The sequence below is a fragment of the Rhinichthys klamathensis genome, unplaced genomic scaffold (assembly GCF_029890125.1).
Source record: "Rhinichthys klamathensis goyatoka isolate OS25496 unplaced genomic scaffold, OSU_Roscu_1.1 h1tg000237l_1, whole genome shotgun sequence".
NCBI lineage: Eukaryota > Metazoa > Chordata > Actinopteri > Cypriniformes > Leuciscidae > Rhinichthys > Rhinichthys klamathensis.
In genome coordinates, this window is record NW_026606760.1 from 1,378,076 (window position 1) to 1,392,549 (window position 14,474).

Genomic DNA, 14,474 nt, shown 5'->3' on the forward strand with positions numbered 1-14,474 from the left:
AAAAACACAAACATATTTAAACCAAGATAAATGTACTTATGTATCAGAAGCAAATTGCATGACAATATTCCAGAGGATAAACTTTGTTGTAAAGTTTCCTTAAACCATTTGCAAGCTGTTTTTTTTCTTTAAACAATAAAGAAACGTAGAAATCTGTAAAACTTACATTTAGAGAGGTGAGAAATGTCCTTGTCTTTTTCTTACAAAATTCCTACTGAGGTAAGAAACTTGTATTAAGATAAATTTGCTAAAAGGTATTTTAATATCTTTTTAAAAAAATAGTTTTTTTAATAAATAAAAATAAAAATGCATATTTAACTCTTTCCCCGCCATTGTATTTTCCTTCATTTCTGGCAAAGCTTCCCTACCATATACTGGTATACTGGTAGAAATGTCAACCGGTAGAGATTTTGGACTATTGTCTCTATCGCGGTTACATTCACGTGATGTTGCTGTGCTGCGTGGTCACAAAAGCTTATCGTTTAAAAACAAGTGAAGCACGGTTTAAACCGTTGAAGCGCGATGAGCAATGAAAGAGAACTAGTTTTGCTATATGCGAGTGTTGTCTGAGAGATGGTTTCTGAGCGCTGTCTGAGGGGGTTTACATGACAACAATGTACTAAACACAGAAAAGTTTTTCTTTTGCTTGTTATATGCTTGCTTGTTTGATGTTGTTAAAACGATTCCACGAAAACTATTAAAAATGCTGTATTATTCATCCCAGGCCAGTAGTTGGAGATGTCACTTTGTAAAGAAAAACTATGCGCCTATTGACTGAACACTAAGGCCCCATCCACACTACTGCGTTTTAGTTTAGAAACGGATAATTAAAACGAATACGATCTCCGTCCACACCAGCGTTTTAGCTGCGAATTAGAATTGATCTCCGTCCACATTAAAACGACTGAAAACGCGGATCACGTGACCATTCACCAACACTAGGCATGTGCGTGCCGGTGTAAACAACTTCATTGATAAAATTATCCCACCATGCTCTGGGTTAACCCCAAACCGACGCTCCATGTATGGTCAACGCCGCCGCTGCACACGGGAATTTTCACAGATCGCTCGAATAATAGCTTGACTCCGGCGCATGTAGGCAGTTATAGCGTTGTAAAATGCAGAATTTACTTGTACAACAGCTGCTAGCAAAGATATACGCCATGACTGATGACACCCAATCATAGAGCCGAGCGTGAGCCTCTACTACGTCATCGTTTCTAAAGTCCTCCGTTTTGACCCGTCTACACTAAAACGCCCTCCGGAGATTCAAAACGAAAAACGGATCGGCAGCGTTTCTAAACTTCTCCGTTTTGGGTCTCCGTTTTTGCCGTTTTAGTGTGGACGGGAGGTGCAAACGTAGCAAAAGGTCTCCGTTTTTAAACGAAAACGCAGTAGTGTGGACGGGGCCTTAATAAGCATACGCATGCACATAATGTCACCGTTTTTACAAATGCGCGTTTTTGTAGTTTACACATGAGACGCTAACAGTATAGTTTTCAAAAACGTGCACTTTGAATCACGTTTTCAGGCCCCAAAAACACATTTGCCATGTAAATGAACAGCCAAAACGCATATTTTTTTAACGTTTTTAGTTGAAAACAGTGTCGTGTAAATGGCCAACGCAATCTCATGAGAATACGTGTGTATTTTTACTTAAAGTGTTCTCTCACGCGTAGCCTACATTTATTTACGTTTTATACACGCAGAAACATATAATAGGCTACTGACGTATAGGCTACAGCGCTAAAACGTAAAATATTTACGCATCACAAAAACGTAATTTATCTACGCATGAACAAATCTACCGACGTACAAATTTGTACGTATTACTATTTATGCATATTAAAATCGTGGCATTAATGTTTTGACTATTGCATTCAACTGTCTTATCAATTAAGTTGAGTCGCATTTATTAATATAATAGCTACTCATAAATATTAACATTTCGCTCTGTTCGTGCCTTCTGCTGCAAACTCGTTTCGGAGGATTAGCCTGCATGGTGTTAAACAACTTTAAAACCTTAAAAATACCTTTAATCATTTAACCATTTTGTAATATTTGGTTTATTTACCACGAGACACAAAAGGCGTTTTCTCCTATTTAACACAACATAAATTCACAAAAGACATCAATTTTATTAGTTTGATGTAATCCATCCAAATCTTTAGAATCCATATGTTGTTTGCAAGAAACAGATCCAAATTCAGCCGCTCATTGGCTCTTGCCTGCTTCGTCACAGATTGCGACATGCCGTGTTTTCAGTCGGTGTAGTCATATGGATATCTATGGGTGTAGTAGCCTACATTTGAAATGGAGAAGCGCGCACCTTCACAGAGCGAACCGAAGCCGGATTAACATTTTCATGGATTATAACTTAAATTCTGCTCTGTACCTCATACAAAACTATTATAATACTGCAAGAGAGGAGTGCGACTGCAACACATCATCATGTGAACGACTTTTGGTAAGTTACCGGTTTTGACATTTTCGCAATAAATAAATTGTGATTTATACTGTCCGTTATGTTTTTCTCCATAATTGTAGCCTACGTAGTTTTAAGGAATGGTTATGGGTTTAGGGGTAGGAGTAGGATTAGTGGCTCAAAATATATGTTAATGCTATATGTTAATTAAACTGCCATTTCCCTACACATCTATGTCCATTACATTTTATCCTTTTTATATTCTGTATAAAATGAGTATGTTTAGGTTTGGGAGTAGGGTTAAGGGGAGTAAATGGTAAATGGACTGCATTTATATAGCGCTTTCACAGACCCAATGGCCACCAAAGCGCTTTACAATTTTGCCTCACATTCACCCATTCACTCACTCATTCATACACCGACGGGCGACGGCAGCCATGCAAGGCGCCATCCAGCTCGTCGGGAGCAGCTGGGGTTAGATGTCTTGCTCATGGACACCTCGACACTTGGTCAGGTGGAACCGAGGATTGAACCACCAACCTTCCGGTTTGTAGACAACCCACATGAACCACTGAGCCACTGCCGAGTAGGGTTACATTTATCTATAAAATGGTAAAAGGGAAATTATACAGATATCTTTATGATATGAAATATACGTAAATAGCCTAGTTAACGTTTTGTAGCTGTAAAATCGTAATAATGTTACGTTTGTATGTTGCAGATACGTCCATATTATACATTTCAGCATTTATCCAAACGTACAAAAGTACGTTTTCTATCTTTGAAAATAACGTATTATGTATTAACAATGAGACCAGGCTGAAATGGCCCCCAGAGAGAGATGCGCACATGAAGCCGCAGCTCATAGATCACGTAACTGAACCAATTTGCAACTTGCCTCCTAACTGGGCTTGAACGGTTAAATACACATAGTATTTATGTGTCAAAATACTGTCTATGCAGCCATTTATGTCATAAGTTAATGTAAACAGTTGAGAAACTGAGCCTAACATACCTGCTGCTATCTGTGTCATTAATGTTAATCCACCATCAAAAGAGAAAATCTATCGCTGCTGACTGAACCACTTTTGTAACTTTAATAAGAATACATGTATATTTAATTTACACAGTGAAGACTATGCAGTGTTTATACATTTGATTACTTTATATAATGTATATTTATGTTTGTTCTATTGTAGTTTGTCAAAGGGACAATGTGTACTTTTTTATGTATTTTATTATTTAAAATCAATATTTTTATTCATAAATATGTCCTCAATAGTGTACAAATACCTCTGCAAATTATCTGATTTATCCTCGTAAACAAAGAATTTATTATCTTTACATACATGGGACGGGTAGGTCCACGGAGGCTTCCATGTAGTTCCGCCATCTTGAAAAACTATAATAGCAGAGAGGGACAAAAAGTGCTAGGCCAAGAGCCAGCGTGCCATAACTGAACGCAGCAGAAACGGAGGAGCAGAGAGGCGCTTGTCACTGCCCCGGCAAGTTTAAAAGGCTGCATTGCAAATCCTCGTCGCGAAAAGTCCAAAAATAGATCGTAAAAGGAAACGTGACCAGAGATTACAAAAAACACGAGTTAATGTCGGGATAGCTTTTTCCAGGTGGATAGAGCTAATGCAGGAGAAAGATTTCAAAAGAGACGGTGAAGTTGCCTTCTTTCATCTCGACAGGTAAGTCAATGTTACAGTCTTAATTACACGCTTTTTTTCATTGTTTGGTTATGTACTTTATTTTATAGACAGATGAACATTTATAGTTAAAAGTTGATGATGATATCCAGTGTTCCCTCTAGGATTTTTTCCAGCCGTGGTGGCAGGCCCATTTCGCCAGGGGGAAGGGGCGTGGCCCATGAGTGATATTCCCATTGGCCACGCCCCCTTATCCCAGGTGTTTAAACCTCCCCGTATGGCGTTATTCCCCTGTCAAATGTCGAGAGCGCATTATTGTAGCGCGAAAGTACATTAAAATAATGCGCGGAATATAATGTTCCGAGCGCGAATCTCTCTGCTCGCGCGCGGGAACTGGGCGCGCGCTCTCAGATACACGCTCCTCTTGTAAGAATTTTCTCTGGGCTCGCTCAGAGAATATGCCTGCACTTAAAACGTGTTCAGTGCAATCGCGAATCTCTCCTCTTCGCTTAAAGTAAGCGTGTATGTGCTTAGACTGTCTACCGTGCGTTCGCGCATGCCTAATTACTCTTCTCTTCGATTTCTTTCTCTTTGCTCTTGGCATAAACGCTGTCAAAACGGCAACAACCAATCCGAATTCCTATTCCATATGTTATGTAGGTTTTTTTTTATAAAAAACATTAAGAAAGGTTTTAATAATTATTAAAACCTTTCTTAATGTTTTTTTTATTGAATGAAACGTTTTTCATTATCTTAGAAAAACATTAAGAGAACGTTTATATAATGGGAGAATTGACCGTTTGAATAACGTTCTTATAACCAAGCAAGAACGTTAATACAACGTTTATATAAAGGGAGAATTGAACGTTCTAACGTTATTATAACCAGGAAATAACGTTAATACAACCAACGTTTATATAACGGGAGAATTGAACGTTCTTATAACCAAGAAATAACGTTAATACAACGTCTAAAAAACTGGACGTTTTGAAATTCCCTAGAACATTCAGAAATAACGCTTTTATAACTTAATGGGAAAGTTATGAAAACGTTCTTATAACCTTAAATTGTTAGCTGGGGAAAAGGAGAGATTCGCGATTGCACTGAACACGTTTTAAGTGCAGGCATATTCTCTGAGCGAGCCCACTCAGCCCAGAGAGAGAATTCTTACAAGGAGAAGTGTATCTGAGAGCGCGCGCGCAGGAGATTCGCGCTTGGCACATTATATTCCGCGCGTGCGCAGAGAGATTCACGCTTGCGCATTATATTAATGTACTTTCGCGCTACAATTATGCGCTCTCGACATTTGACAGGGGAATAACGCCATATCCCCTAAGCATTATAACATGAAAGGCGCCAATAAGAGCGGCAAAGCGATTATGCGCATCCCGTGCGCAGAATGATGCACTTGAAGCAACGCGAAGTCACAGCGTGCAGCGCTTCGCATTAAAAAGTTCAAAGCACAAAGCGAAGAGATTATATCTATCTATGCTTAATGTATTATATCTAAGCAACAGTTTATTGATCCTTTTCTTTTAACAGTTTTAAATTTAACTTACAGTGCGCATGAAGAACAATTCATAGTGCTCTCTACTCTAGTGCTGTAGTAACAGACACTCGGGAGAAAGGAATATGATTTAGAAAGCGCTATAAACTCCAGCAAGATAAAGTAATTTTATGCAAACTATAGACCTTTATCTACAAATAAAGTATAATAATGGGAACATTGATCTTGAAGAGAGTGTCGTCGTGTTACTGTCGTAACCGAACGTGACTTGCTGTTTGAATGCTGAATGGAGAATGACTGAGGAGAGATGAGTTTCCATTAACTTTAACTTAACGACTTAAATATACATTTTTACCTCACGCTATGCTATTGAATGACTTTAGAAGTCTTGGAATATAGTGCGAAAACTTTATGGTGCTTTACAATGTTTTGTATGCCTTTAGTGGGGGTTAACAATAACACATACAATATCGGACCGAGAAGCTGCAGCCGTGGCGGGATGATTTTAGGTGTGGCGGGATGATTTTAGGTGTGGTGGGATGATTTTAGGTGTGGCGGGATGATTTTAGGTGTGGCGGGATGATTTTAGGTGTGGCGGCCCGCCACGGCAGAATGAATGTAGCGGAAACACTGATATCTAACAATGCACGTACTTCAGAAAATATAACGAATAAAGAAGGCATAACTACTTATTACAATAGTTCATGTTTTTCACAGTCAATAATTCATACTGTAACATTCGTTTGTTCGTTGTGTCAAGTTGCTGTTTATTTGAAATAACAAACCTGTTCACCCGAAGGAACACTCGACGAAGTACTATTAGAAGACATCCTGTCATAGCTTTTTGGTACATAATGGCTACCGTAGATGCAACGCGCATTTGAAAAAGCGAGGCGCTGGAGAGCACAATTCGTTTGAATGCAAAATACATTTTCACCGCTAGATGGGAGAAATTCCTACACATTGTCACTTTAATACTATTGCTTGTTGTTAGTTTCTTTGTTTTTATTTTATCACTTTACATGTCACTTCTCTTCAGAAAGCTTGAGATTGTTTTTACATAGGCTAGTAGTTGTTTTGTAATATTGAAATTGGTGGCAAGAATTATGAAATTTCAATGGTATCAGAAATAGATATCATTAAAACCTTATTTAAAGCAGAAAGATCTATATCAACTGTTGTGAAATACAATTTTATTTTTGGTCATATCGCCCCCCCCTATATAATTTCAACAGCATATAAATCAAAACTGCCTAATGTTATCGAAAGAGATTTCGAACCCATAAAAAAGGTACAGGACAGTGAGGCTTTGGGGGTGTTGATGAATGAAATCTATTCGATCTATGTTTTGGTCATCGTTCTAAACCCGATCCGGACGTAGTTTTTGACAATAACGCAATTTCCGCAGCTTTTTGTTCAGAATTTGGCTTTTTTTTAAATGAAACTTACCCACTTTCAAGTGTTGATTAAAAAAAAATGCATGAAGCTAGAATATGTATTTCTTTATTTTTCTTTTAAAAGCATAGGCTCTGTTCCTTCTTTTGATTTGAATGTTCAGATATTCATATGGCAAATATTCTAGGGGCCATGAAAGTTGTGAAAATAATAAAAAATGCTGGGGCTGGATGGCAGCTTTTTTTTTTCTTTTAAATGCTGGCGAGTTAAAGCTGTGGTCCGCAGTTTTTCCTCTTTGTCGCCATCTCTGTTCGAAATCTGCTATTGCAGTCACTCGCGGAATTATCAACTTTACGTGAGTTGTACTTCAACACCCTCGGCACGGCACAGTGTGGACGAACACAATGTTTGAGGAGAGTGTGCGGCTGTCAGTCACCGCGCCGGTGTGGATACTGGCATTCAGAACCACAGATTATTCTTTTTGGAAGTATGACCAACATAATAATTTTCACCGGAAAATGTCATCTGAACTAGTAAGAAACCTCCACTTTTGTTCTGGTTCTGACATTGCAGCAAATCGCGCTGATTAAATCTAACAATTGCTTATAAGTTATCATATCACGCAAAACCGTGCAAATTATACTTTATTCTCAAATTGTTAATGTTAACTTTATTCTCAAATTGTTAATGTTAACAACGTCAGCATTGCGTGACTACTTGCAGTCTCTTTTTTTTCTGTAGCCTCTCCGAAGTCCGAACGAAGTCTTTTGTATTTTACAGCGGGTGAATCTGTTGTCACTGGTGATTGTCGTTTGAACCTTTCTGGATTCGCCATCAAATTGATAAGTTTAATTATAACAAGTGCTGTGAGAAAAGGCTATAAATCTCCACCTCTAACATCCTCACACGCAATATAGTCTACTAGCCGAGACTCCTTCTTTATGTGTACAGATGTGACGTAATGACGCAAAGACATGCTCGAATCTCCCACGGAAATCCACCAGTACTACTAGAATTAAAAACATTATTACAAGCTTACCGCTTTGAATCAAGCTAAGGCAAGCAGATAGCTTTGAACACTGGCTGGTTATGCATTTTCTCAAATATGTATTTTGGATCATTTTTAACCCAAAAAAAGCTACGGACTGCAGCTTTAAGAAAATTACTTTTGCAGTATTAGAACCACTGTCTTTTTGTTCACAGCTATAAGGTCACTGACAGATTGTCGGTGAATGCTTAGATGCTCTTTAGAAAATGTCAGCAAACCATTTCATGTGGAAAATGAATGGGAGAAAGTTTTCCAAGCTAATTAACAAACTGAACTAAATTCATTCTTGAAACTTTAATTCACAAAAACTGCATCCGAATGACAAAAGAAAAAGTATAGGGGAAACACATGGTTCTCTAATTTAAATCTTAAAAGTGTATCATCAAACTAATTTAAAAGCCAATGTAGACGCAGTATTTCAAGGGACAATAATGGGCTGCAGAAAAAACTACCCCTTGTAGTCAGCAACCTCAAAGATGAATAAATCCTGAAACTCCAAATTGGTGGCTGCACCTAGAAGCATCCAATGTACAGTAATAAGATTGATCTCCCATGAGTTATGGCTTAAAGACTCCCAAAGTTGTGCTGGAGAGTCAGAAGTAAAGCCAAGTGCTGGGGGCATGAACTTCAAACCTCCACGGTCATTTGGTAAAAGTCACAACAAGAAGAATAGATTAGAACATTTCAGCGACCATAACAGGCACACAAGTATAAGTATTTCCATTTTTTCCCCAGGGCAGCATTTCCTCTTAGGTCAACAAAGACAGCAATCTAATTAAGATATGATAGATTTATAGGGAAAATGATGTGTAAACAAATGTTTGTTATACTGAGAAATGCCATAAATGACCACAAAGTCTGTGGGGAAAAAAACTTCTGACATTAGAGATTAAAATATTTTCATGACATTCAGTGGTAAATCTTAAAGGAAATTTTTATTTAAATTGAAAAAATATAATTTACTTCCATAGAACACAAAAGGTGAATTTCTGAATAAGCTTGTGCTGTCAAGCTCCAAAACAACAATAAAAAGCACCATAAAACTACAGTGGTCCACAGAAGCCATAGTTTTTCAAAGCCATGCATACCTTTATGCGAGAAACACAGAGTAGAGTCAACTTATAAATGATTCTTGACCAAATGTCATTGATGTCAAACCTGAAAGGACTCTTCCGAAAGCACCATATTTGATTGCTGAAGCTCTCCATTTAGCAAAATGTCACTTTTTGTTCACTTCCATGGAACAAAGAAAATGATGCAGATTTGGATTTACATTAGAAATGACAGAATATACATTTCTGAATAAAATATTGAAGTGAAGTGTTGTATCATCACCAAACACGATTGCAAAGTTAATACTCGTTTTCAAACTGGCAAAACATAGTCCCAGTCTAAGCTCATTCTACTGATCGAGCCAATGTTCCATTTAAAAAATATGAAATTAAAGAAAAGCCCTAATCTGTTTTTTTTCATCAAGATTAATGTTAATCAATCATAACTTGCACTTCTAAGTTTCTCTAATCTGGACTTCAGCTAGAGATGAAGTCATTTTAGTTGTAAAAAAATGAATGCCGCTCATGACAGAGCCATTATATTCAGACAATTCACTGTCTGTACCAGTAATGAGGTCATTGGATGTTTGCTTCATCCTTTTCTGTGTGCCCTCATTTGCAATACGGTGCTTTCAAAAATACATCTGGCATATGAAAGATTTTTGATCGTTATTTTTTTCACATTTAGTGATGACAGAAATGAAATTGGAGCTGATTGTGCCGCTAAAACTGCACATATGTGCACTGTACATGAACACAGAGAAAATATGTCAAGTTTAAATTGAGAAATCAAGAGTAGAGTCATGTCATGAATAGCATTGGGCATAACAAGTTAAATACTTCTTATTCAAGTATGATATCAATGGTAAAAGGACGGCAGAACGGGAGAGCTGAACATCCCTGAAATAATCGATGTGTAATGCAATTACGGTTATGAAGATGTGTTAGGACAATTAACGGATTGTTGATTAGATTTTTCCTTTCCTCATGGTTTCCTCAAGGACTAATGTATGCCAGTGAATGCACATCTATATGGACGGTCTTAACTATACTTTGGGGACACATTTGTCCACAGAAGTGAGCTAAATATGCCAAAATCTTCCTTGGGGGTATCCAGGGACTCCCGCAGCCTCAATTGGAATAAAGATAAATGTATAAATAATAAAAAAAAGATTATCTTAAAAGTGCAAACGTTTTCATTTAGGGGCTAAGATTAGTTGGTATGTAAAAACAATATAAGCAATATGGTATGTCCTTTTAGGTAAGCAAGATTACCGTTTGTGTGTGTAGCAGCATAAGTAGATCACTGGAAATGAACAGTGTGCACATTTATAAACTTCATCCCAATACAAAGGACATTTTAAAAACATATATTGAATAATGAACTACATCTGGCATTTGCAATTATGCCAGATGAACTACAACTGGCATTGGAAACATGTCATTACAAAAGCAGGACAGCAGACCTTGCAAAATCTCTATACTGTAAAAACGTTTTCCAACAAACTAACAAAGTCTGATTGCATAGACATTTACACACAAACACAGAGAGAAAGATCAAACTGTTCATATGGTGCAATATTTTTCCTGTTCAGGGAATAAATTCATAATTTACCCCTTTATGTTGCATGAAAAGTTCATCCAGCTATTAATTACAACAAAAAAAAAAAAAAAATACACCATATAGCGCTCATATATGATTAATATTCCAGGTCTTCTTGTGAGGAACAGACCAAAATATAAGTTGCTATTCACTGCAAATCTTCTACTCTGCTCTTAAATTTCACGCCATTCCACATATACAAACTTTGTTTAAAACACATGCAAAAAAGAAACGTGTCACGTTTAAAAATATTAAACTTATAGTATCAGTATCCAGGGCCGTATCCAGACCACATGGAGGACCTGCACTTAGACACGACCACAACGCATCCCTGAAGTGTCAGCAGAGATTGTGTCGACTAGCCTCTCCCCTGTGAAGCCCTCATCGACACGACAGCCATCAACAAACCCGTCTCCATACCGGCGTGACTCCGATCTTCAACCAGATGAACTGGATATTATTCTGATTGTTCCAAACCAATCTGACTTCTGACCTATAATGCTGCCTGAATCATAATCATACACTGTTCATTCATTGGCCAAAGGAGGACTGCCCCCCGACTGAGCCTGGGTTCTCCCAAGGTTTTTTTTCTCCATTCTGCCATTCTGATGGAGTTTTGGTTCCTTGCCACTGTCACCTTTTTCCACCTTTGTTGCCATTGGCTTGACTTGCTTAGTTGGGGATAGTAAATTTAACCTTTAATTTAATATTCAACAATAATATTGATCTGCCTGCATTGACACTATTAAACAAAAACTGAAGCCGGACGATGACATCGCGGATTACTCTAGAGCGCCTATATATATAGAAATGAGCTAAATGAATAACTTTTTTTTAAACAAAAATGAAAGCTGGACTGTGATGCTATTTTCTTCTGGAAACAAACTTTTTTGCATTATTTTTCTGTTATCTCTGTAAAGCTGCTTTGAAACCATCTGTATTATAAAAAGCGCTATAAATGTGACTTGACTATCAGTAAACACTTTGCTCTGATAAATTCTGACCATATTTTAAATTGCAAGAGGCCCATTATTTTGATCACTGTGAAGCAATTTTTGCTCAAAAAAGGAAGAACAAATAACATCTCTGAGGAACATTAAATAATATCTTTGAAGGTCATGATAATTATATTTAAAGCATTTCAATATGCACACAAAGCTTATTTTGTAAAGATTTTTATATATGAAATAAATTGAGCATTGTGTAGTTCTTCATTCCTGTTAACAGGTTAAATAAAAATCTATTTTTGTTTACTATCAAAAGTTATGCCTTAAGTTTTTGTTTGGCCTTTTTATAATAAGTCTAATTTTCTATCCTCGTAGTTAAGTTCTCTAACTAACCCATATAACTAATTTTCACAAAACTAGAGGAATTTAAAGCAACTAATGTAGCAGTTTCAAGCCTTGAAGTCATTTTGCACCCTGTCATTAAACAGGCTGACCGAATGCAAATATTAAAAAGTCATGCACTGCCACCTTATGCTGCGCAAATGATTGAATGGTCAGAGAATGGATGGCATGGGGAATTAATTGAAATCTCCTTGCTGGCAGAATATTTGCAAAAGGACTTTCAGAGATCAGTTTGTCTTTCCCAGAGAGGGACTGTAAATCCAGTAAATCTGACTGGCTCACACTAAAGGAAAAGGTATTGTCATGCAGATTACAGCTTGGAAATGGCCTCTGGTATCCATGGACAGACCTTGCCAGTCTCTCCCAGGGGCGTCACATGGCCAAATAGGAGTTTTAACTAGCCAACTGAAAATCTGAAGTGGGGGAAACCCTTCAACAAGCTATGGAAAACACAAAATAATATGATCAGGAATCAGAATAAGCCAGTGCATAAAAACAACAACATGATTTAGATACAGTCAGTAAAATAAATATTAATTTAAAGATGACAGATGACAGAAAGACAGAATAAACAGACAAAATACAGATCAGAAAAACAAGTAAACGGGCAGATAGGGAAAATACAACATCTCAAAAATGCAGATTGACATACAAATACAGTAGAATAGACAATAGACAAATAAACAAATAGACAGGTAGCGCAGTATCTACAGCATCTATCCGACGGGAAACATAGCCTACAGCTAGACAGACAAATGTAAACAGCTCAGACAAGACAAATAAGCAGACATATAGACAAATAAAAAGACAGACAGACGAATAAACATATACCGTCGCAAGTTATTACAGGTAAAATATAAAACTGTCTGATAGACTGTTAAATGACTTTGTCCCTCACACAACACAGAGGGGAAAATGAAGAAATATATAAAACTTGTTCTACTATATTCACCTTAAATGCGAACCAATTTTAATCTATCGCATGATTCGCATCAATAAACTAACTATATCATCAATCTGAAACATGCACACCAAACAGCTGTCATACGCGTCAGTAACCTGCACTTTTTCTGCAAATTAAAAAGCAATGCAAAGCTTTAGGAAATTCAACATCTAGTTCTACCAACAAACAACAACAACAACTACACAATTAAATCCATTTGTCAATTTCAAGATCACAGGAAAGAGCAGAAAGATCCCGCCTCCTGGCACTCGTGCATCCATGTTATAGAAAGAACCTGCTCGAGCGCATTTCATCCTTACAAATGACGTCCATAACATTCCTGTAGGATGCAGCTTTAAACAAACCAATGTTTACGTCATGGCTGAAACTACATCTGACAAACAGAATGTAAAAGAAAGTTTTAGTATGTTCTCTCTACAAGGACGGACTCACTCACTTTCCAGGACTTCAAGTTTCTTTTTAAAGAGAAGCGCCGTACAAACACAATCCACGATCCCGAAACGCTTACTTTCCGAGGCAAACGTACAATCCACTCACCGAAAACCAGGAATCCTTTGCGCGTCCCAAGCAGTGCACGCACACGCTGTCTTCAACGCACACACTCTCTCATCTTCCACACATTCATACAAGCGAGCGAGCGAGCGCGCGTGCACACACACACACACACACAACCCGCTGGAAAGTTTCGTGACGTCACCCACTCAGTTAAATGCCACCGCAGGAGTCTCGCCAACCAGCTGGAGGTTTAAAGGGCCAGAATATGGGTTATGACATGAGTGCTACTCTGATACAAACAGATACTCCTTCTCTCATTACTGTTACACGTTTTAGATAGGCTAGTGTATCCTACTTTATAAATGTATGAGGTATACACCTTTAAAGATAGACATTTTCAGACATCTTGTAGGAAGAGGAGCACAATATGAGACAGAATAAACCATAAATACTGATAAAAATGCATTTACAAACATTGACCTAACTGTGGGGCATCTTGTCACAATATTGAATAATTTGTTTCAACAGAAATCAGCTATTAAGCATTGTTTTGAGCAACAAATAGGCCTACTGTAAATAATAAATTGCATAACATTGTAACATTTAAAACAAATGTTTTAAATGTTATTGGTATAAAATACTCTTGTCCCACGAACACAGTTAAACTTTTCAATTAAAATATACTATACTATAAATATATATAAAACAATATAGCCTATTGTTTTCCGTGATTTTATGCTGTTCACTTGTTCACCCAGCAGCTATATAGCACAAATTATTTCAGAATTAAAAAAAATGCATTCTAATTTGAGAGGGTTTTGAACAAGGTATTTAAAACAACATACAAAACCACTGTTGAGGAAAGTACACATTTGTGTAACTAGACTTTTGACTCGGTTGAGCCCTTGTGACAACAACCCCTATACATATTTAACACACGAGCAGGTCTTTTCATCTGATATTCCAGGAATTTCTAGAATAAAA

General features: G+C 37.3%; 1 protein-coding gene across 1 annotated transcript in view; it reads right to left on the minus strand.

Annotated features, from left to right (window-relative positions):
- Nucleotides 1–13,551, minus strand: part of gulp1a (GULP PTB domain containing engulfment adaptor 1a) — an 83,097-nt gene extending 69,546 nt beyond the window's left edge. The window contains exon 1 of the mRNA XM_056265655.1: nt 13,533–13,551. The gene's annotated coding sequence lies outside the window, so the exon portion shown is untranslated. The remainder of the gene's footprint in view (nt 1–13,532) is intronic.
- Nucleotides 13,552–14,474: the final 923 nt, after the last annotated feature.